This window comes from Loxodonta africana, chromosome 4 (genome assembly GCF_030014295.1).
Source record: "Loxodonta africana isolate mLoxAfr1 chromosome 4, mLoxAfr1.hap2, whole genome shotgun sequence".
In the NCBI taxonomy this organism is placed as follows: Eukaryota; Metazoa; Chordata; class Mammalia; order Proboscidea; family Elephantidae; genus Loxodonta; species Loxodonta africana.
In genome coordinates, this window is record NC_087345.1 from 88,336,696 (window position 1) to 88,357,834 (window position 21,139).

The 21,139-nt window shown below is 38.0% G+C and overlaps 1 protein-coding gene and 1 long non-coding RNA gene across 7 annotated transcripts in view; both read left to right on the plus strand.

Moving 5' to 3' along the window:
* Positions 1–581: 581 nt before the first annotated feature.
* The window catches only part of LOC100663385 (cyclic AMP-dependent transcription factor ATF-7), an 84,041-nt gene continuing 63,483 nt past the window's right edge, over positions 582–21,139 (plus strand). For 3 of the 6 annotated variants that reach the window (XR_002787534.2, XM_010597155.3, XM_064284127.1), the window contains exon 1: positions 582–688. The gene's annotated coding sequence lies outside the window, so the exon portion shown is untranslated. Of the gene's footprint in view, positions 689–905; positions 1,020–21,139 lie in introns of those variants that run through there. The other 3 variants (XM_010597157.3, XM_010597156.3, XM_064284126.1) reach the window with 3 other exon arrangements.
* LOC135231200 (uncharacterized) lies at positions 1,034–16,575 on the plus strand. Its single transcript, XR_010321839.1, has 2 exons — positions 1,034–5,853; positions 6,816–16,575. It is a non-coding gene; the product is annotated as an uncharacterized LOC135231200 (long non-coding RNA).

Consider the following 21,139-nt stretch of genomic DNA (forward strand, 5'->3'; position numbering starts at 1 on the left):
TTCGACTTGCTGAACAACCTGCACATTTTTTTAAAAAAGTCTCCAGGTTCTGGGGTTGAATCCTTGTCACTCCCCGCCCCATGCCGCCACACAGAGAGCAGAGATTATGACCACAGTGATAGCATTCTAAGTGTAAAGGAGAAAGAAGGTAACTACTTGCCTGTCTGGGACTCTGAATCTCCTTGTGCATTTGCCTCGGTTTTTTTCTCGATTTAAAAAAGAAAAGCAAAAAACGGCTTTATTAAGGTATAATTATGCCTTGTTTTTAAAATGCGCTCCTTTGAGATAATCTCGTTCCCTAGAATATTTGCTTCGTCTTTTGAGTGTCCACCACTACAAAAAAAAAAAAAATTTTTTTTTTTTTTTAAATTTCATTTTCTTTTCCCGCTTTGAATCCGCCGCCGAACACGTGTGCCTTGTGTATACGGTACCGGGTCAGACTCCCTCTCTCCCCAACTCTTCCCACTTTGTAAGCCCGGCCTCTTCTTTTTCCGAAGCCCCGCCCCTCAGCCCCTTTCCAACTCAGCCCCCGCGGATCTCGCCCTTCCCCCCAAGCTTCTCGCGAGAGGTAAGAGCGCCTGGTCGGACGGGAGGAAAGTATCTGCTCCGCTGAGGGGGGAAAGAAGGAGCCGGAGACAGATTGTGGGACCGAGCGCGGGCGGGAGGGAGGCGACGGAGCTACCAGCGGGTGAGTCCTGTTCATACTAGCTAGTCCATGATCTGACGGGTGTCTTCCCTTCTACTCTGGCCAGTCCCAGTGTCCCAGACCAGGGTCTCCCCTCCCAGTCTGTTGGACGGGGGCGCTGAGGCGGTGGCCGGGCCCTGTCTGAGGAAGAGGGTGGGGCATGAAGTAAAGCCGGCCAATAAGAGAAAAAGAAGCTACGATTGGCGGCGGTGAGCGCTAATGGGAGGTCGCCTTTACGTTGCGGAGTGCCGCCCCTCTTCGCTCCTTCCTCCCGCCTCCTTCCTTTGGGGGGGAAGGCGGGGCCTGAGGCCTGAAGTGTGGGGAGAACTTGGGGGTAAGTAGCCCCGGGGGGCACAGGGCGTGGCAAGCAGACGGGAGTTGAATCGTGTGGGAAGGGTAGTCTAGTGGTGCCTAATGGAAGAGTCATGGAATGGGGTGGAATGGAATAGAGGGGAGGGGTACTAAACTAGGTTAAGACCCAGGACTTCCCAAAGAGCAGAGTTAGGGGCTTGCCATTGGAAAAGGCATAGGCAGGAGGTGGGGATGAGTGGGTGATAACTAGGAATATTGATCAGGTGAAAACATGCCATTGGGGTTAGCTGGAAAGATAGGTTGGAGTAAATCATTGGAAATGAGTGTCATGGCATTTCAGTTAAATTAAGGAAAAGAAGGTCAGGGAAATGATATCAGAGAGAAAGTATGGATTTCGAGAAAATTAAGTGAATGTTCGTTTAGAAAGGCTTAATGTGGTGAGCTGAGTAGCCAAAAAGCCTGACTTTGGAAAGGGTGTGGGAATCAGGAGGGGTAGGGGAAGTTTTTGGAAAGGAGACAGCTGATCGATATAGCTGTCTCGGTATGAGAAGAAGGCTGGCCTATTAATTTAGGGCTTCTAGTTGGATATATGGGAAACCCTGGTAGCGTAGTGGTTAAGTGCCACAGCTGCTAACCAAAGGGTCGGCAGTTCAAATCCACCAGGCGCTCCTTGGAAACACTTCGGGGCAGTTCTAGAGTCGGAATTGACTCGCCGGCCCTGGGAGTGGGTAGTTGGATATGGCACTCAGACTGGTGGCTAGTCTGCAGGAATACAGCGATAGAGGTAGAGAAGGAGAAAAATAGAACACTTTCATCACTTCTGCTCTGATTTCCTTTCACTCTTCCTCTTTCCATACTTCACCTCCTTCTGAACACAGGGATGTGAGGTTGGGACTTTAGCAGTACAAGATGGAGCCCCATAGGGACTTATATGTTACTCTGAATCCCTTGTTATGTTCACTGTCTGGGATGTTTACTACCCAGGACACCTCCTACCCAGATTGCCATGTTGCTACTTTCCTAACTTTAACAGTCTGTTTTTTACTAAACAGAGGGTGTTTTACTATCTCTGGGGGTCCTGTCAGTTAAGTGTGAGTGTGCAGAGTTTTCTCAGCAAGCTCACTTGATTCCTGTGTTTAATATTTTTGCAGTAAACTAAGTAGTTCTTGGAGAGAGAGATCTTTATAGGCATTCTAAGCACAGAAAAATATGTTAAAATGAGTTCGTTTTGTTAAATGCGTGACTTACCCACTCATATTCTGGAAGAGTTATTAAATGGATGGTTACAATTTTAACCTAAATAGTTTTTTTACAAAGTATAAATATGTAAATAAGGAAAGTGAAACATTTTTAGTTTCTTCCTTTGTGTCCAGACTCAGAAGTAAAGATATGTCATAATATCTTAGGGTAAGGGTTGGGGAAATCAAACTCAATTTGTACTTAAACATGAAGGATGTAAGGTAAGTGGAAGCTATTGCAAAATGTAACATGTCTGTAAGAAAAGGAGCTAAAGAAAAGTTTGGCAGCTATACTAAGTAGTCTTACCAGTTCTTAATTCTGTACAGAAAAGGAACAGGCCTTTGCCCTTTGATAGTTGTGTATCATTTAATCATGAATTGAAATAATACAGCCAATTAATTAATAACTTTTTTGCTATTTCATAGATTTTTCTTTCTGTTCTCCCTTTACTTTTGAGAAGCAAAATGATGTCTGAAATACTGGTAAAACTATTATATGAAGAGAAGCCAGAGTATGTAGTTTTATATTAACCTTTGGTTTTCAGAAACCATTTGAAGCTTTTCCTCTTGGCCAGGTAGTTGCCCCTAAAGTACACTGAGACCAATTAATTACCAACCCTTTAGCATTAATTACTGATTTGGGTATTTCACGTTAAGAACATTGCTTATTGGACATTCAGATGGCCTGGCAGCTGCACAAAAAAATATCCAATGAGAGAACAGAGTCCCTGTTTTGTTCTTCTATCCTAGAATTTGTGATTGCTTTGACTGGGGCATTATTAAATGCAAGCCTTTTTTTTTTTTTTTTTTCTCACTAGTGTACTATGTAGCAGAAAGCTAGAAATAACACTGCTCATCTTTTAACTTGTAGATCAAAGTTCACACTTGTGGTAGTTTCAGTATTATAATTTTTAAGCACCTTTGTTTGTTTACTGTGGATTTATTTATTTATTTAAATAATTTTGTGTTTTAGATGAACATTTACACAGCAGATTAGATTCCCTTCCACAATTTTTATACAAGTTATCCCATGCCGTTGGTTACAATTTTTACAATGTGTCAGCATTCTCATTATTTCCATTCACTTTGTTGCCATTAATCTAGCTTCCTTTCCCCGCCTTGACTTCTCATCTTTGCTTTTGGGTAACTGTTGACCGTTTGGCCTCATGTAGTTAACTGTTTAAGGGAGCACATTACTCATGGGTGATATTGTTTATTTTATAAACAAATTTATCATTGGGCTGAAAGGTGACCTGCAGAAATAGCTTGAATTCCAAGTTCAAAGGTTATTTTAGGGTAATAGTCTTGGAGGTTCCTCTAGCTTTTCTGTCAGTCTAGTAGGTCTGGCCTCTTTCAGGAATGTTAGTTTTGTTCTACATTTTTCTCCCATTCTACCCAGGACCTTTAATTGTATCCCTGGTCAGAAAGGTCAATTGTGGCAGCTGGACAATATCTAGTTCTTCTGGTCTTGGTTTAGAAGAGATTGTGGTTCATGTGGGCTGTTAGTCCTGTGGACTAGTTTCTTTTTGGAGCCTTTGATTCCCTTCTCCTTTGCTGCATAGGAGTAAAGACCGATGTAGTCATGTGCCTCATAATGTCCGTTCGGGCAATGTGTGATCATGTATATGTCTGTAGTCTCATAAGGGTATAACAGAGTTCAGAAATCCTGATCAGAGACAGGGACATATATCGGAGAATGGGACCAAACACAACGCAAAAGGAAACTTTTTTGGTCCTTTTGGAAAGCCAGAGGGTTTGATTATGAATAACTTGTGCTGTCTGCACCAGGCTCCCCTGGGCCCTGGGGTCTCCACACCCTGTTGTTTCATGGGCCCTGCCCTCCAAGCCATCCTGGGCAGTGGGACAGTGGCCTCCAGGGGCCTGATTTGACATGGTGTTCGCACCGCCCAAATCATATAACATTCTGTTTCACAGAACGTATTGTGGACGTTAAGTTACGCATGACTATAGTTGTATCTTAGATGGCCGCTTCCAAGCTTTTGAGACCCCTGAGTCTGTTCACCAAACTAGGATGTGGAACATTATCTTTGTGAATACCACAGCTTTTAAATGTTAATAGCCACAGTTACTGTATCTTGTTCTCTTTCCTCTCCCCACTTTTAAGCCAAAATGAAAACTATTTTTTCAACCAACTCGTAAGCAACTACTTTGCCTCAAGTAAAGTCTCTGGCTCTGCCTGTGCACAGCTGCTCTGAAGTTCTCACAAGTTACTGTTTTGAGCATGTCAAGACGGAGTTTTTCTTAGGCTGCAGTGAGAGGGAGTCAGTGTTATACAGCAGCCTCCTATCCATGTCTGATAAGGAGGAGCCTTCTCCTTGCAAAGAAATTTTAGGTGGAGCAAATAATACAGCCGTGTAAATGTCTAATAAAGACAGCTCTCTTCCGGAGACTAGCTGGCAGGCTGGCATGTAACTGTCTCTTACCCTTTTGGTAAAGGTCTTCAAGTTAAGGTGCAGACATGTTTCACTGGGAAAACAAATGCAGCATTTATTTAAAAGGAAGCTTTAATTTCTTTTGTTGGTAGTTTCTCTGAAAATGGTACAATGATTTTAGAGTTCATGAAAAAATCATTCATCTCTTTAGAAACATGTCAAAGAAAATCTATTTTTAAGCTTCTCTGACATGTACCCATTTTTAAATGTTGGCTTTCCCTAACAGGCTAATTCAGCCTTCTTTTGGGCTCAAGAGAAATGTGAAAATGCATCACATTTGTAGTCCCCAGTGGTTGGTCTTGTAACTTCTGAATGGTGTAAGGAAGAGGTCCGTAGCTACCTGCTCCGTTACTGAGTGCTACTTTTAGAACAGTCCTAGTCTTGTGCTGAAGCTCATCAGTTCTGCCATCTGATAATCGAATATGCATAAATGTTTACAGTTGGCATAGGTTTTTATATATCATAACAATAAACCTAACTCCTTGTCAGCATGCTAGCCCTTCAAATATTTGATGATAGTTATGCCCTGGTAAGGGTTTTCTTTCTGGGGTAAATAGTCCAAGTTTTTTTCAGCCATTCCTTAAATGACATTTTTAATAAGTTTCATGCTCCTCATCAGCTTAGTTGCCTGAGTTTTCAGGGTTTCTTATCTAGATCTGAATATAACATCTCAGATCAATATGCAGTACAAAGGAGAATACAGCTTCTTTTTTGCAGGGCTCTGTACCTCTGTTGGCGCCCTGGTGGCACAGTGGTTAAGAGCAACGGCTGCTAACCAAAAAGTCAGCAGTTCGAATCCACCAGCTGCTCCTTGGAAACCCTGTGGGGGCAGTTCTGTAGGGTTGCTATGAGTTGGGATCGACTCAACAACAAAAGTTTGTTTTTAGTTTAGTTTTGTTTTGGTATACCTCTGTTCTTAAAATCTAAGGTCAAATTAATTTGTGCAATTGATTTCTTTTAACATAATTAAGGAATTTACATTTATCCCCGTAATTGCCATCTTGTTAGTTTTGGCTTACTGTTTTAGTTTGGTAATGATATTCAGACTCTTGGCCATTCCTCATATCTTTGTATCATTGATAAATTTGATAAATATTATACCTCTCTTTTTATTTTAGTTCAGTGGTAAAGATGAATAAGGGTGGATCAATGAATGCTATATGACGTGAGTAGACTATCATTAAACCAAAACCAAACCAGTTATAGTCAAATGGGTCCTGACTCATGGCAACCCCATGTGCATCAGAGTAGAACTGTGCTCCATAGGATTTTCAGTGGCTGCATTTCAGAAGTAGATCACCAGGTCTTCCTTCCGAGGCACTTCTGGGTGGACTTGTATCACCAGCTTTTCGGTTAGCAGCCAATCGCTTTAACTATTTTGCACCACCCAGGCTATTATTAGATTGACATTCATTAATCCATTACTCGTCCTTTTGGGTACAATTCAGTTATGTACCCACTTGCTCTTTTATCATCTACCTGTATTTTTTATGAAGTATCAAGAGTAACTTTGTGAGGTGTCCCGTTGAGATCCAAATATATTCTGTCTCTCACATATCCTTGAGCTCCAAGGCTAGTGACCCTGTCAAAAAAGAAAATGAAGTTAGACATTAGTTGCTCTTGGTTATTTTATCTAGTGTTTAGAGATCACTGCATTACTTGCCAATTGTCCAGTAAACCACCTATTCATTGTAGAGTCATTGTGGAAAACAATATCTATCTTACCTGTCTGTAACTTCTGGAATCTGCCACCCTCTCCCTCATTTTTTTAAAATAGTGATTTTTTTTTTTTTGCGCTATTTCCAAGACTTCTGATATTGCTTTCTTTCTTTTTTTTTTTTAAATAATTATAGAAAGACTAAGTATTTCTCCCTAGTTGCATGTTTTCTATCATCAGGTGAATTCTATTTTGGAAACTTTTAGGAAGAAATACCATTCCTTGAACATTTTAAGTTACAAATTGAAGAATTAAACTGTATTGACATCTCCAATTTAGACATAACTTTTCATTTTTGTAAGAGACCTGTGCAAACTATAAATATATATGTGTGTTATTTTAAACATATATACAAATATTTGTCATTTATAATGTATACTAAATATATATATTTGTCATCATAATTATAGTTCATTGGCATGGTGGTCTAGGTTGCCAGGCTATGTGCTGTGGGTGAAACAGTGCTGCAAACAAGAAAGAACATCAGAAGACATCTCTAGGGACTAAAGACTTTGTGTTGGCGGCCAACAACTTTCTTGCATGTTAATTTTAGACCTGACAGTTGAATTTATGTTTGAGCAATTTTAGCTGATAAATGCATTTTTTAAACTCCTTCCTCTTTTGGGGTTTTAATTTTTACTTTCATTTAAAAAAAATTGCAAATCGTGAATGGAAATGTTTATGTGGGTTAAAGTAACATGTTAGTCATTGACAGGATGTATTTTCTTTTGATACCTTGTCATCTATCTGTAATTATTTACTTATGAATTCTCCTGGAAAGCAGAAGGATGGACTTGATGACCCCTCAAGGTCCTTTCCAGTCCAAAAATTCATAAACATAAGCTCAGATCAAGGACCTTAGTATTGAAAAATCAGGAAGAAAAATAGACTATAAGGAAAATGAAATTGAAATGGTTCTACTGACCCAGTGGGAATGGATAAACAAAAAATAAGGAACATAAATGATGAAAAATAACTCCTTTGAGCTAAAAATAAAACAAACAACAACAAATATTTTGCATTGGGGTCATTTCATTCCTTAAAATATTTTATCATGACATTCTCTCTTCAGCATTTCCCCAGTGCACACTTCGTGTTGAAAGAATGTTTTGTTCCGTTTTTTTTTTTTCCTGTTAAATCATAGTATTTTGTTTCCTTTCCTTCTTGTTTGTCCTTTTCTTTAAAACTTTTTCTGCCTTCTGAATAATGTTCTCACTGCCTGTATACATTGAAGCAAAATTCTGTTCAGCTTTAAAAGTAAGCGTATGCTGTATAGCTTCCTTGGAGAGGAAGGATGAGCGTTAAAATTTAGTAAAGGTTGATGAAAAGATAAACCTGTTACTTGGCTTTTAAAACTTTGTAGGTAGACATCTAGGAAAGATTCCCAACTAAACCAAAGCTGAGTTAGTAGTCTTATGAAGGATATAGAACACTTAAGAGTTTATGAGAACAAAACTCATTACAAACCCACAACCTCACTTTGTTAGCTTTTTTTCATCTTTTGGTAATTTTAATCTTAAATATTCTCATACCTCTTAAACCAGACTGATTATATAAAAAGTTTCTCTTTTCTGTTCAGTACTCCATTTCTCAATAAATATCAGTTGATCAAAGTATGACTGGAGCCAAAATGTACAATAAAAATGTCACTTATTGAGCATGGGGCTTGGGCTTCTGTGGGAACAGTGTTGTTCTGCCATAGCCCCACGGCTCCACCAACTCACAAAACCCAACTTGCTTTCCTTGAGTGGAACTACCTCTCATATCTCCTGCTCTGGCAGAGTGCTTCTTTTTGACTTAGTGGACAGAGGAGATTTATGTGCTAAACTGATCGAGTTTTATCTGGGACTTAAAATCTGTCATGCAGTAGAAAAATTTTAGACATGTACCACACAATGTGTTCAGGCAACATCTGATTGCGTATATGTCCGTGGTTCCATAAGATTATAATAGAGTTCAGAAATCCCTATCGGGAAATGGGATGTAGCAGATATAACTGGACCTAGCAGATGCAACAGCTTCCTGCATGCAACACATGTATTTCTTGTCTCTTATATACAAAGCGATTGTGCTGCCAGGTGTATAATGGTACAGTACACATATAACCTATAATACATATGTCTTGATAGTCGTCTTAGTTATCTAGTGATGCTATAACAGAAATACAACAAGTGGATGGCTTTAACAAAGAGAAATTTATTTCCTGACAGTAAAGTAGGATATAAGTCCAAACTCAGGGCGTCAGCTCCAGGGGAAGGCTTTCTTTCTCTGCCGGCCTTCTCCTCAATCGTCCCCCAAACTAGGAGCCTCTCTGTGCGGTGACCTGCGGTCCAGAGGATGTGCTCTGCTCCCGACACTGCTTTCTTGGTGGTATGAAGTCCCCATGTCTCTCTGCTCCCTTCTCTCTTTTATATCTCAAAAGAGTTTTGCTTAAAACACTATCCAATCTCGTAGATCTCATCAATATGTCTGCCACTAATCTAGCTTATTGCTCATTACATCATTGTGATAAGATTTATAACACAGGGAAATCACAACAGATGACAAAATGGTAGACAATCATACAATATGAAAAATCAGGACCTAGCCAAGTTGACAGGTATTTTTGTGGGACATAGTTAAGTCCATGACCGTAGCCATGCAGCAGCATCCAATCTCATGTATCATGCATCTTTTGAGTGTTATAGTGTTATTTCTCTGTTTCATTTTCTTTCAAAAATAATACCATAAAGTGCATCAAGGCTTTCAAATGCACCAAAACCAATGCTAGTAATAGCAGCAGCAAGAGGCAAAGGAGAAGTGTCTATTTGGAAGTGAAACCAAAGGTATCCCATGTAAGTATATAATACGGTATTTGCACAACATCCAAATCACATAACGGCCTGGTTCACAGAACGTACCATGGACGTTACGTGACACATGACCATACATTTTTCAGTTTTAAAAGTAGGGCACAGCTATTCTTTCTGAAACATATGCCCGACTATATTATACAATCAGGATGATTTATTGAATAAAACATACAATCAGGATGATTTATTGAATAAAACATATAGTTGCTGTGAGTGATTTGTGTTAGCACCAGGTTTCTTGCTGATAATATTTATTTAAGCTTTATCAAACTCGAATAACATTATGTTGGTTTTATTTAACATGGTATTTCTGGTACCAGTATGTCTCTTGCAGCACCATTTTCTTTAACTTATTTAAGCTTTGGCCAAGCAGTAGTTTCCAAATATTTTACACATCTATGTTTGGGATTGATGAGGGTACATGTCGGAATACTTAAATAGATCACTGTGTTGCTAAAATGCGGGCAGACTTGGAAAATAGACCTTTTTTTTTTTTCCCTTGACAACTTCTAAGTGACTCCGTGATTATCATTGTGGGATATGGCAGCAATTTCCTATGCAGGACCAAATTCACACTGGGGTTTAATAATAAAGTCTAGCAGGTTTTATTGGTGACATTTGCAAACTGTTTAAGTCCCTGAAGATTTTATATTGATCCTTAAAGATCAGTGTTTTGGGATGGATTGCTATTGGTTTATTGTTTTATGAATCATAATTTATCTGAAAATGAACAGAAAAAAAAGCCACACTAGATTTTTGTTTGATAGCTTACCAGTTTCTAGGAATTTTTCTGCTTCCAAAATGTCTTTTGAGGCCAAATATAGATAGGTATATATATTTTTTTAACTTATGTCTAATTTTGCTTCCTGCTGTCACCGTAGCAAGTTGTTGCTTCTTTGCTCTTGCTTTATTAACCTTTATGGGAATAGTTCAAAATAGGTTTTGAATTCCCTAAAAGCCGCAAACCAGAAAAAAACAAATTCATTGCCATCGAGTCGGTCTGACTCATAGTGACCTTACAGGACAAAGTAGAACTGCCCCATAGGGTTTTCAAGTAGTGGCTGGTGGGTTTGAGCTGCCGACCTTTTGGTTAGCAGCAGAGCTCTTAACCACTGAGCCCCTAGGGCTCCTCCCAAAGCTTAAACCAAAAAAACCGTTGCCATGCAGTGGATTCCTACTCATAGCAACACTGTAGCACAGAGTAGAACTGCCCCGTAGGGTTTCCAAGGAGTGCCTGGTGGATTCGAACTGCCGATGTTTTGGTTAGTAGCTGTAGCTCTCAACCGCTACGCCACCAGGGTTTCCTCACAAAGCTTACCAAAAACCAAGCCTAACACACTGCCGTTAAGTCGATTCCAACTCATAGTGACCCTATAGGACAGAGTAGAACTGCCCCATAGAGTTTCCAAGGAGCCCCTGGTGGATTCGAACTGCCAACCTCTTGGTTAGCAGATATAGCACTTAACCATTACACCACCAGGGTTTCCTCCCAAAGCTTAAAAAAGCTTGGAGAGCCTTAAAAAATGTTCTAGTTACCCCAGACCTTATGTTAGCCCAAAACAGGAACCATTCCCAAAACCAACTCTTCAGACAGATTGGACTGGACTATGGGATAGAAAATGATATTGGTGAGGAATGAGCTTCTTGGATCAAGTAGGCACATGAGACTGTGTGGGCAGCTCCTGTCTGGAGGGGAGATAAGAGGGCAGAGGGGGTCAGAAGCTGGCCAAATGGACATGAAAAAAGAGTGGAGAGAAGGAGTGTACTGTCTCATTGGGGGAAAGCAACTAGGAGTGTATAGCAAGGTGTATATTAATTTTTGTATGAGAGACTGACTTGATTTGTAAACTTTCACTTAAAGCGCAATAAAAAAAAAAAATTCTAGTTAGGTAGTTGCCTGTAGAAAGCTGCTTCCAGGTAGTTTCTAAGCTTTTACCATGTGTTGCTTAATTTATGATTCAGGCTAATTCTTTCCTTCCCACAGATCTGTTTTCAGTCCTTTCCTACAAAACTATTTGGTCTATGTAAGCTGGCTCCTTTCTTTGAAACTTAGACCTTCATGTCTGAGCCTGAAATCTAGAAATTCATTTCAGACTTCTCTTTGATTAATCCATGATACTCTACATTTGTGTATTTCTTAAAGCAGTGATCTCAAACATTTTGGTCTCAGTACCCACCCCTTTATACTCTTAAAAATTATTGGAAAAAATTATTGAGAACTCTAGAGATCTTTTTGTTTATGTGGGTTATGCCTATTGAAATTTAGCATATTAGAAATAAAAATGGAGAAAATTTTTAAAATATTAATTTATTTTAAAATAACAGTAAATCCATTACAAAAAAAGAAAGCCAAATCCATTATGTGTAAACATAAATAGCATATTTTTAAATAGAAATAACTGTTTTCTAAAATAATAATTTAGGGAGAAAAGCTGCAAATCTCTTTAATGTCTATTTTAATAAAAAGCAGCTGTATTCTCATGTCTGCTTCTGCATCCAGTCTGTTGCAATATGTTGTTTTGGCTAAAGTATATGAAGAAACCTGGCCTTGCAGAGATATGTAATATGAAAAAGAAGGCATATTTTAATAGTTTTATCAGATAATCTTGAATATTCTTCTTTAATACTACCCCAATATATGAAAAGTGATAGTTTCTTAAGGGTTAAGTGTAGTGTGGAATCTGAAACTACACTAGTGTACTTTGAATACTCTGCTACACTGGTCTGTCTTGCCCTTTGAATAGATATTTTACCCATGTGCGATTTTGACCCCTTGAGCCCTCTGAGAGGGTCTTAGGCATTTCTAGGATTCCCAGAACCCACTTTGAAAACTGCTGTCTTACAGTACCAAACTTGAAAAATATAATTGTTTTCCATATGGAAGGAATATAAGCTCTGCAACCATCTTAGTGGTCTCAAAGAGTAGCTCAACAATTATGTGCGTTAAAATTACCCAGGGTGTTTTTTAAAGTGTAGATTCCTGGGCCCAATGCCAAGCAAATCTGAATCCAAAAGAGGCCTAGGAATCTATTTTTACAGGGTGCCCAGGTGAATATACTCAAGTTTGACAACTGTCAAGCTAGCTTAATTGATGTTACAAGTGTACAGTACCTTATTTTAAGAAAACCTAATTTCTAAAATTTGAAAACAGAAACAAGGAGAAATTAGTACTTGAATAGTCACATTATAAAAGTATTTATGAAGGATTTATATATTTACAATTTTTATCATAATTGGGATATCTTAATTAACCATGTATTTTGGTGAATGAAAGTTTATCACGTATGTCAGCAATCAGCAAACGTTTTCTGTAAATATGTTAGGCTTTATAGTCTATAAGGTCTTTGTTTCAGCTTCTCAACTCCGTCATTGCAGTGCAAAAGCTGCCATAGACAGTACATAAATGAATGCGGCTATGTCCCTATAAAACTTTATTTACAAACACCAAAATTTGAATTTTATATAATTTTCACATGTCACAAAGTATTTTTTTTTTTTTTTTTAACGATTCGAAAAGGTACAAATCATTCTAAGCTTGTGGGCCAAACGGTAACAGGTGGCAGGTATTATATATAGTGTATATGAATTTTGGGAACTCTGGGTATATACTCTAATTGGATTTGAATTTAAAAATTAGGATATAATAAAATATACTTAATGTTAAAACTATGAGCATAATTTATTTTCCTAGACAAAACTGACACTCCAAGAACTTACAGTCCCTTAAATTCATTTTCTGGGTGTTAATTTATATAAGTGTATAAGTACCTATTGTGTGCTAAATTGTTGAAAATACACAATTCTGTTACAAGTAGTTGAATTATAAAAAGATGTGGTATCCATTTTTGCATCTTGTTTGAGGTATATGAGAGCAGGTAACTTTTTTTTTTAATTGTAGTTTAGATGAAGGTCTACACAGCAAACTAGTTTCTCTTTAAACAATTTATACACATATTGTTTTTGTGACCTTGGTTGCCAACCCCACAACATGTCAGCACCCTCTTCTTCTCAACCTGGGGTTCCCCATTACCAGCTTTCCTGCCCCCTCCTGCCTTCTCCTCCTTGCCCCTGGGCTGGTGTGCCCATGTAGTCTTGTGTTGTTTTATGTGACTGTCTAATCTTTGGCTGAAGGGTGAACCTCAGGAATGACTTCATTATTGAGCTAAAAGGGTAACTGGAAGCCATGCTCTCGGGGTTTCTCCATTGTCTGTCAGACCAGTAATTCTGGCCTTTTTTTTGTGAGTTAAAATTTTGCTCTCCATTTTTCTGCAGTCCTGTCCGGGACCGTCTACAGTGATCCCTGTCAGAGCATTCGGTAGTGGTAGCCAGGTACCATCTAGTTGTGTTGGACTTAGTCTGGTGGAGGTTATAGTAGTTGTGGTCCTTTCGTCCTTTGGACTAATCTTTCCCTTGTGTCTTTGGTTTTCTTCGTTCTTCCTTGAGAGCAGGTAACTCTTGACTCCTCTTTTGCCTACTTTTTAGTAACTTTCTACCTCAGTTTCCCCAGGAGCCATGGTGGCACAGTGGTTAAAGCACTCTGCTGCCAACTGAAAGGTCAGCAGTTGCAAACCCACCAGCCACTTCGTGAGAGAAAGATGTGGCAGTCTGCTTCTGTAAGGATTGCAGCCTTAAAACCCTATGGGACAACCAAGGTGCCCATCAACGGATGAATGGATAAATAAATCATGGTATATTCACACAGTGGAATATTATGCATCGATAAAGAACAATGATGAATCCATGAAACATTTCGTAACCTGGAGGAATCTGGAAGGCATTATGCTGAGTGAAATTAGTCATTTGCAAAAGGACAAACATTGTGTGAGACCATTATTATAAGAACTCGAAAAATAGTTGAAACAGAAGAAAATACTCTTTGATGTTTACAAGAGTAGGGAGGGAGAGAGGTTTTCACTTACTAGATAGTAGATAAGAACTATTTTAGGTGAAGAGAAAGACAACACACAATACAGGAGAGGTCAACACAACTGGACTAAACCAAAAGCAAAGATGTTTCCTGAATAAATTGGATGTTTCAAAGGCCAGCGTAGTGGCGGGGTGGGGGGGATTTGGGGACCATGGTTTTAAGGGACATCTAAGTCAATTGGCATAATAAAATCTATTAAGAAAACATTCTGCATCCCACTTTGGAGAGTGGCGTCTGGGGTGTTAAATGCTGACAAGCAGCCATCTAAGATGCATCAATTGGTCTCAACCCACCTGGAGCAAAGGAGAATGAAGAACAACAAAGATACAAGGTAATTATGAGCCCAAGAGGCAGAAAGGGCCACATAAAGCAGAGAATACGTCAGCCTGAGACCAGGAGAGCTAGATGGTGCCTGGCTACAACCAATGACAGCCCTAACAGGGAACACAACAGAGAACCCCGGAGGGAGCAGGAGAGTAGTGGGATGCAGACCCCAAATTCTCATAAAAAGACCAGACTTAATGGTCTGAAACTAGAAGGACCCCGGAGGTTATGGTCCCCAGACCTTCTGTTAGCCCAAGACTGGAACAATTTCCAAAGCCAACTCTTCAGACAGGGATTGGACTAAACTATGGGATAGAAAATGATGGGGAAGAATGAGCTTCTTGGATCAAGTAGACACATGAGACTATGTGGGCATCTCCTGTCTGAAGGGGAGATGAGAGGGTAGAGGGGGTCAGAAGCTGACCGAATGGACATGAAAGGAAAAGGTGGAAAGGAGTGTGCTGTCACATTAGGGGGAGAGCAATTAGGAGTATATAGCAAGGTGTTTATAAATTTTTATATGAGAGTCCAACTTGATTTATAAACTTTCGCTTAAAGCACAATAAAAATTAAAAAAAAAAAAAAACCCTATGGGGCAGTTCTGCTCTGCCCTATAGGATCTCTATGAGTCAAAATTTGACTCAGCGGCAATGGGTTTGGTTTGGGACCTCGGCTTCCCAGTCTGTTAGTTAGCAAAGTACTTTATAAGAACCCTGATATAAAACAATAATGCTAATTAAAGATTGTAGTAGTATATATGCTTTCTTTGTCCTTTTACTAACGAGATACGTGCTAAACTATTGTTACGCTTAATAATATAATGCAAAATGAATCCAAAATTTATGAACAGAAATTTCACTTCCTAAATAATCTGCCGCCTAGTAAAATTTGAGTCTTCTTTTTTTCCGAGGTTCACATAATTTGCATTATTATAGTCTCACAGTTTATGTGTTTACTGGAATCTTTTCCTTAAGTCTATTTTCTAGATGTTATGCAAATCACAGCAGCACTGAATATCCTATAGAGAATAAAATGTTGAGACTGCTGTGGTGGGGAGCTTCAGTGTTCATACTCTTTGCTTAAATTGCTTAGCAGCACCTAAATTATTTTAGAGTCTGAGACTAGGTATCCAGAGTTGTGTTCTTGAAAGAGAATTGTTTGTATATAATTTCTTACTTTTTAATACCATAAGAGAATGGAGCCTATAGAGCTCTGTTTGGGTGCCTGTCTAAGTTTTCAGCTTATTTATAGCTGAGGTGAAAGGCATTCAGTACCTGCTAAACCTGGTTTCAGCTCTCTTCACTCCCTTAGTGGTGCATGCTGGGGGCAATTTCTGTGTGTTTAATACAAGTAATACTCATTGTTGTCTGAAAATGAGTCCTCGAAGGTAACAAAGGAGGAACTATTTTGAACCGCTTGGTTTACTCTGTATATAGATATGTTTAAATTTCCACTGTGTCTATTTTCTATATGAAGCTGTTAGTTTATAATTTTAGAAAGTTTTTTTGGTAGTCCTTCCTGAACTTAATTTATCATTTGGTTTTGTTGCTTTGTAACAGATAAAGTGCAATTTTGCATGATTTTTTTTAAAAACTTTGTGTGATCTTTAAAATATACTGTTTAATACTTTAGAATAATAGTCTGGCAGATATGGGCCTTTTTAAAAAACTCGTAGACATGGTTTTTTTTCCCAATCGTGTAGACTGGCAGGCATTTTTATTATTATGTTACATTAAAATGCCTTTTTTAGTTACAAATAATCCATGGTCACTATAACTTTGGAAAATATTAAAGGTACAAAGAAGAAAATAATAACATCTGAAATACCTTTATCCAGAGGTAATCACTATTAGCCTTAGGATGTTAATTCCCTCATCTTTTAGAGAAACTGTTTATTGCTTTATTTTTTGAGGAGTTTAATGTACAAGGAATTACACACAATGTATCCAACACCGAGAATTAATAATGGTTAATATCTTTTGTTTCTAAATTTTTGTCTAAAGAGATTATATACTTTCTTTTAAAAGATATAGATACTACCAAAAAAAAAAAAAACCCCAAATCCGTTGCAGTCAAGGCAGTTTCGACTCATAGCAACCCTATAGGACAGAGTAGAGCTGCCCCATAGAGTTTCCAGAGAGCGTCTGGTGGATTTGAACTGCCGACCTTTTGGTTAGCGGCCGTAGCTCTTAACCACTATGCCACCAGGGTTTCCAACAGATGTTACAGATATGACTAAAATCATCTTTAACCAACACCTATATTCCTATTATACTTCTTCCAATCCCTGAAGCAACACATACCATACATTTAGTACTTATGTTTGCTTTTTTAAAGATCTGGAATTGTGCTGCATATGCATTTTTATATTGTGCTTTTTTCTTTCTACTTAATATGTAGCATTGTCTTGTATCATTAGTTTTCAAAATACTGTTCTTAAATACAATCCGTTGTAAAGCAGTACCTTAATTTATATTTATCCATTCTTAAACATTTAGTTTAATATCTGGTTTCTTTTTTCTTCTATCATAAGTATGACTACAATGAACATTTTAATATATAAATGGCTCAAGTTTCTGGTTTTATCCTCAGAATAAAGTCCTGAAAGAAAAATGATTTGTTTGAAGGACATAAACAGTTTAAGACATTTAATATAAATATTGCCAGATTGCTTTCCCAAAAGATTGTCCAAATTTATACTCCCATAAATGCTGTGTAAAGGCACCCTTTCTGCAGCACCCTTAATTAGCGTTCTTTTGTGCTTGAATATATATCTTAATAGCTCTGACTGAGGTTTTGTTTTCAGGGTTCAGTTAAGGGTTAACTTGACAAATACCTCTCTTCTCCCCATTTTTAGCATTCTAACCAAAAACTAAAGCGCTTCCCCTACGTTATTAGGATGATAAAATATAATTTGTTGAGTGCATCCTGTAATGTGCCCTAGGCACAAAATAGTTGTAAATATGTATTTAAAGGATGTCTCAAATATGTATAGCCTTATATACATAAATGCCTACATAGTAAAAATTTTGTGGACCGAGCAGCTTTCTGCAAAAACTTGAAGTGTAACATTTCAGCCAAGTATACAGTACTTGAGGGAGCCCTGGTGGCACAGTGGTTAAAGGGCTTGGCTGCTAACCGAAAGGTCAGCAGTTCAAACCCACCAGCTGCTCTGGGGAAGAAAAATGCGACAGTAAATATTACAGCCTTGGAAACCCTATGGGGCAGTTCTACTCTCTCCTGTAGGACTGCTGTGAGTCAGAATTGACTCGATGGCAGTGAGTTTGGGTTTGGTTTGTACAGTACTTGAATGGTGACTTCAGGTTAAATAAATATTTAACAAGCATCTACCATGTTAGGATAGGAAAGGCTCCCTGGAGGCTTCCTGAGCTTTTAGCCTACCCATTGCCTTCAAGTTAATTCTGACTCATAGTGACCCTATACGACAGAGTAGGATTGTCCCATAGACTTTCCAAGGCTTTGATCTTTACAGAAGCAGACTGCCACATATTTCTCCAGCAGAGCGGCTGCTGGGTTCAGACCACTGACTTTTTGGTTGGCAGCTTAACCACTGCGCAACCAGGGCTTCTTTTGGTTTTAGCCTAGAGCTCTATATTCTACTCTGTTTCCGTTTTGTTCACAGATAATAAATTATAGCCATTCTCTTTTTACTCATAAAACTAAAATGGGCCTCTCCTAGACATTAACGTTTTATTTTTTTCGTAGCAATTATATGCTCTTAATCTAAAATTATTTTGTTCATTTAGTGTTTGTCTCATCCTTTTAGAATGTAAGTAAGCTCTATGAGGGCAGAAACCTTGTCTGTCTCATTCACTGTTGAATTCCTGAGGCCTAGACCATATATGTATATATTTTTTTTAGACCATATAGGAGGCACTGAATAAAATATTTGGTGAATTAATGAATTTAGAAACTGATTAAATGTGTATGATCTAAAAAATAAATTTTGGTTATTAATTTCAAACAATCTTTTACCAAGACTGTTAACCCTTTTTTTTGTGCTCTTGTCTATACTCTAGGATTGCTAGAAAAAATGATAAATGATAATAAACAGTAGAAGGAATAGCAAGAGATCTAAATAATATGTACACTGATCAACCTCTGACTAATTGAACTTGTAAATTAAGCTGTCATTCTTACCACTTGCCTGGTTTCTTTTGTACCAGAAGAGTGAAAGACTTTTTTTGTAAGGCTATTTTTAAAACCTATGGCTAACTCATAGGACTGTGTCTTTTTATGTCTGTTTTGCCTGTACTTAATAGTTTCTTAATAATGGTTTGTAATGGAATGATTGAGTGATAGCTAGTTAGTCTAAACTCTTTCCTGATTTTTATGACGCATATGCCCTTCCCATCTTTTATACCCAGCAATATCTGCTTTTTGTAATTAGGAACCTAAGAAGTGGTCCCTGGTTGTGTTTGTACATGACTTTTATTCCTCACTTAAATCTGGGCCTTCTTATTGGTAACATTAGGTGGTTGCTAGAGAAAGAATTACAACCAGGTTCAGATAATTGACTTTTTAAACCTCAGTGATAAACTCCATCCTCATTCTGTTAAAAAAAAAAAAAAGAAAGAAAGAAAAATCTATATTTATATTATATATAAATAGACAGAGAGAAATGGAGTTCCTAGGTTGTGCATATGGTTAAGCTCTCGACTACTAGCTGAAAAGTTGGCAGTTTGAACCCACCCAGAGGTGCCTCGGAAGATAGGCCTGGTGATCTGCTTCCGAACGTTCACAGCCTTGAAAATCCCATGGAGCAGTTCTATTCTGTGCACATAGGTTGCCGTGAGTCGATGGCAGCTAACAACGAGAATGCAATGTATAGATGTATAATCTATTTTCTTCCTTGCACATTGATACAAGACTATTTTAGGATCTAGCTCTGATGCTGACAAAATTAGTTAGCATAGATTTTGCGAAATTATCTTAGTTATTAAAAATCATTCTCTAAACCTTGGTTTTTCTTCGCTTCCCTCCTAGCATTCAGATCATTTTCTGTCATTTGAGTGAATAGTAATTTGTGTTATTTGTGCAATGTGGTGGTTCTGAGTACATGAACATTTCCCTCTGCAGACCTTGGCCTCTAGGACAGCCTTTTATACATCTTTGTTTTCCTGTTAGCTTCTAAGATCCCTGCTAAAAGCATCTCACTTCTTCTTGGCAATGCCTCTTAATGTGTGTATCCCTTTCTTGTCATTTATTGTTTAGTTCTATAAAATGCTTAAGTTTTGTCCTAAAAAATAGATCCAAAAGCAGATGACAGACCGAGTGCCACGCTCAGACACATGATCTGCTTGTCAAGTAGTACAGTTACAAATGGACTGTGAGTTAAATTCAAGTGAATGGCACCATCATTATTCAAGAATGTTTTACTTTTTGTCTGTCTGTTTATACCATAAAACTGCGTTGCTTTTTGTTTTTGAGACAGCATCAGGTTGGTCTCTTATAATTAGAGACTTGTTTTAAATGTCAGGTAGAAATAAGCAGTGGCATTCTTTATCTATGGCAATTGATGCAGTAGACTGGGATTTTTTTTTTTAAAAAAAGATGTTACTGGAATTTTTTTTTAAATTGGAGCTATAGATCACCATTATCATTGTTAAAAATTTAAATTTTTAAAAAAGAAAAATCACTTGAATATTTAATTTTAAATTGAAAATTTTCATAAAGCAAGACATATGGAAATGATGTGGGGCAAGAGATTGAGGGAATGGTTTAAGAATACTTATGGGTGTTTAAGAAAGCAGGCCTTCTGTCTTCCGTTGCGATCTCCCTTTGGTGAAAAAGGCAAAACAAAGGCCAACAAATGAAAAGGAAGCAGGAAATCCTAGTCAGTGACTGCAGATTTCAATATTTAAGAGCCATGAAAATACTTACTTTTGTTACATTTTAACACCCCACAAGTTTTTTTGTTTTGCTGTTTTTTAGGTTTTTGTATGTTTGTTTTGGCTTTCAGAAAATCATGATTTGTCATTTCCATTTCCTAGTAAGGATGTCATTAAATAAAATTTGGAAGCCATGTATTTTTTTTATATTGTGATGTGATTGTGCAAAGCCAAGTTAAATTTTGAATTTGTGGTTTAAAGGAAACCAACCGTTCCAGAACTTATTTAACCACTTCCTATAACAGTACTACCTATTCCTCAGTTGGGAACCTTCCCCCGCCACCCCGCCCCGCAATAGATAGAAAAGTGAGGAAACTTATCCCCAAATCATAGAACCTAGATAAAGGTAAGAAATCCTGCTTGGCTTTTGTGTTATTTCTGCTCTAGCCCTTGTAATTTACTTCCTGGTTAAGAATATGTTAGAGGACCTTGTTGAAATAAAATTCTCATTTCATTATTATATTAGGGAAGCAGATTCTGGGACTAGAAAGTGTAATTATCTCCAGCACAGCAGTCATTAGGAATTTTTCCAGAGATGAACTGCTTTCTGAAAATGCTCAGAGTTGTCATCCTTAGTGGCCTTAGTCTTTGCATTTATTTATTTGTATTTATTTTTTGCATTATGTTGTAGCTTCAGAAAGTACTAAAACATCATTGTGTGTTTAAAACAAACAAACAAACACACCAGAAAGCCCCTTGTCCTGAGGCTGTGTGAAGAA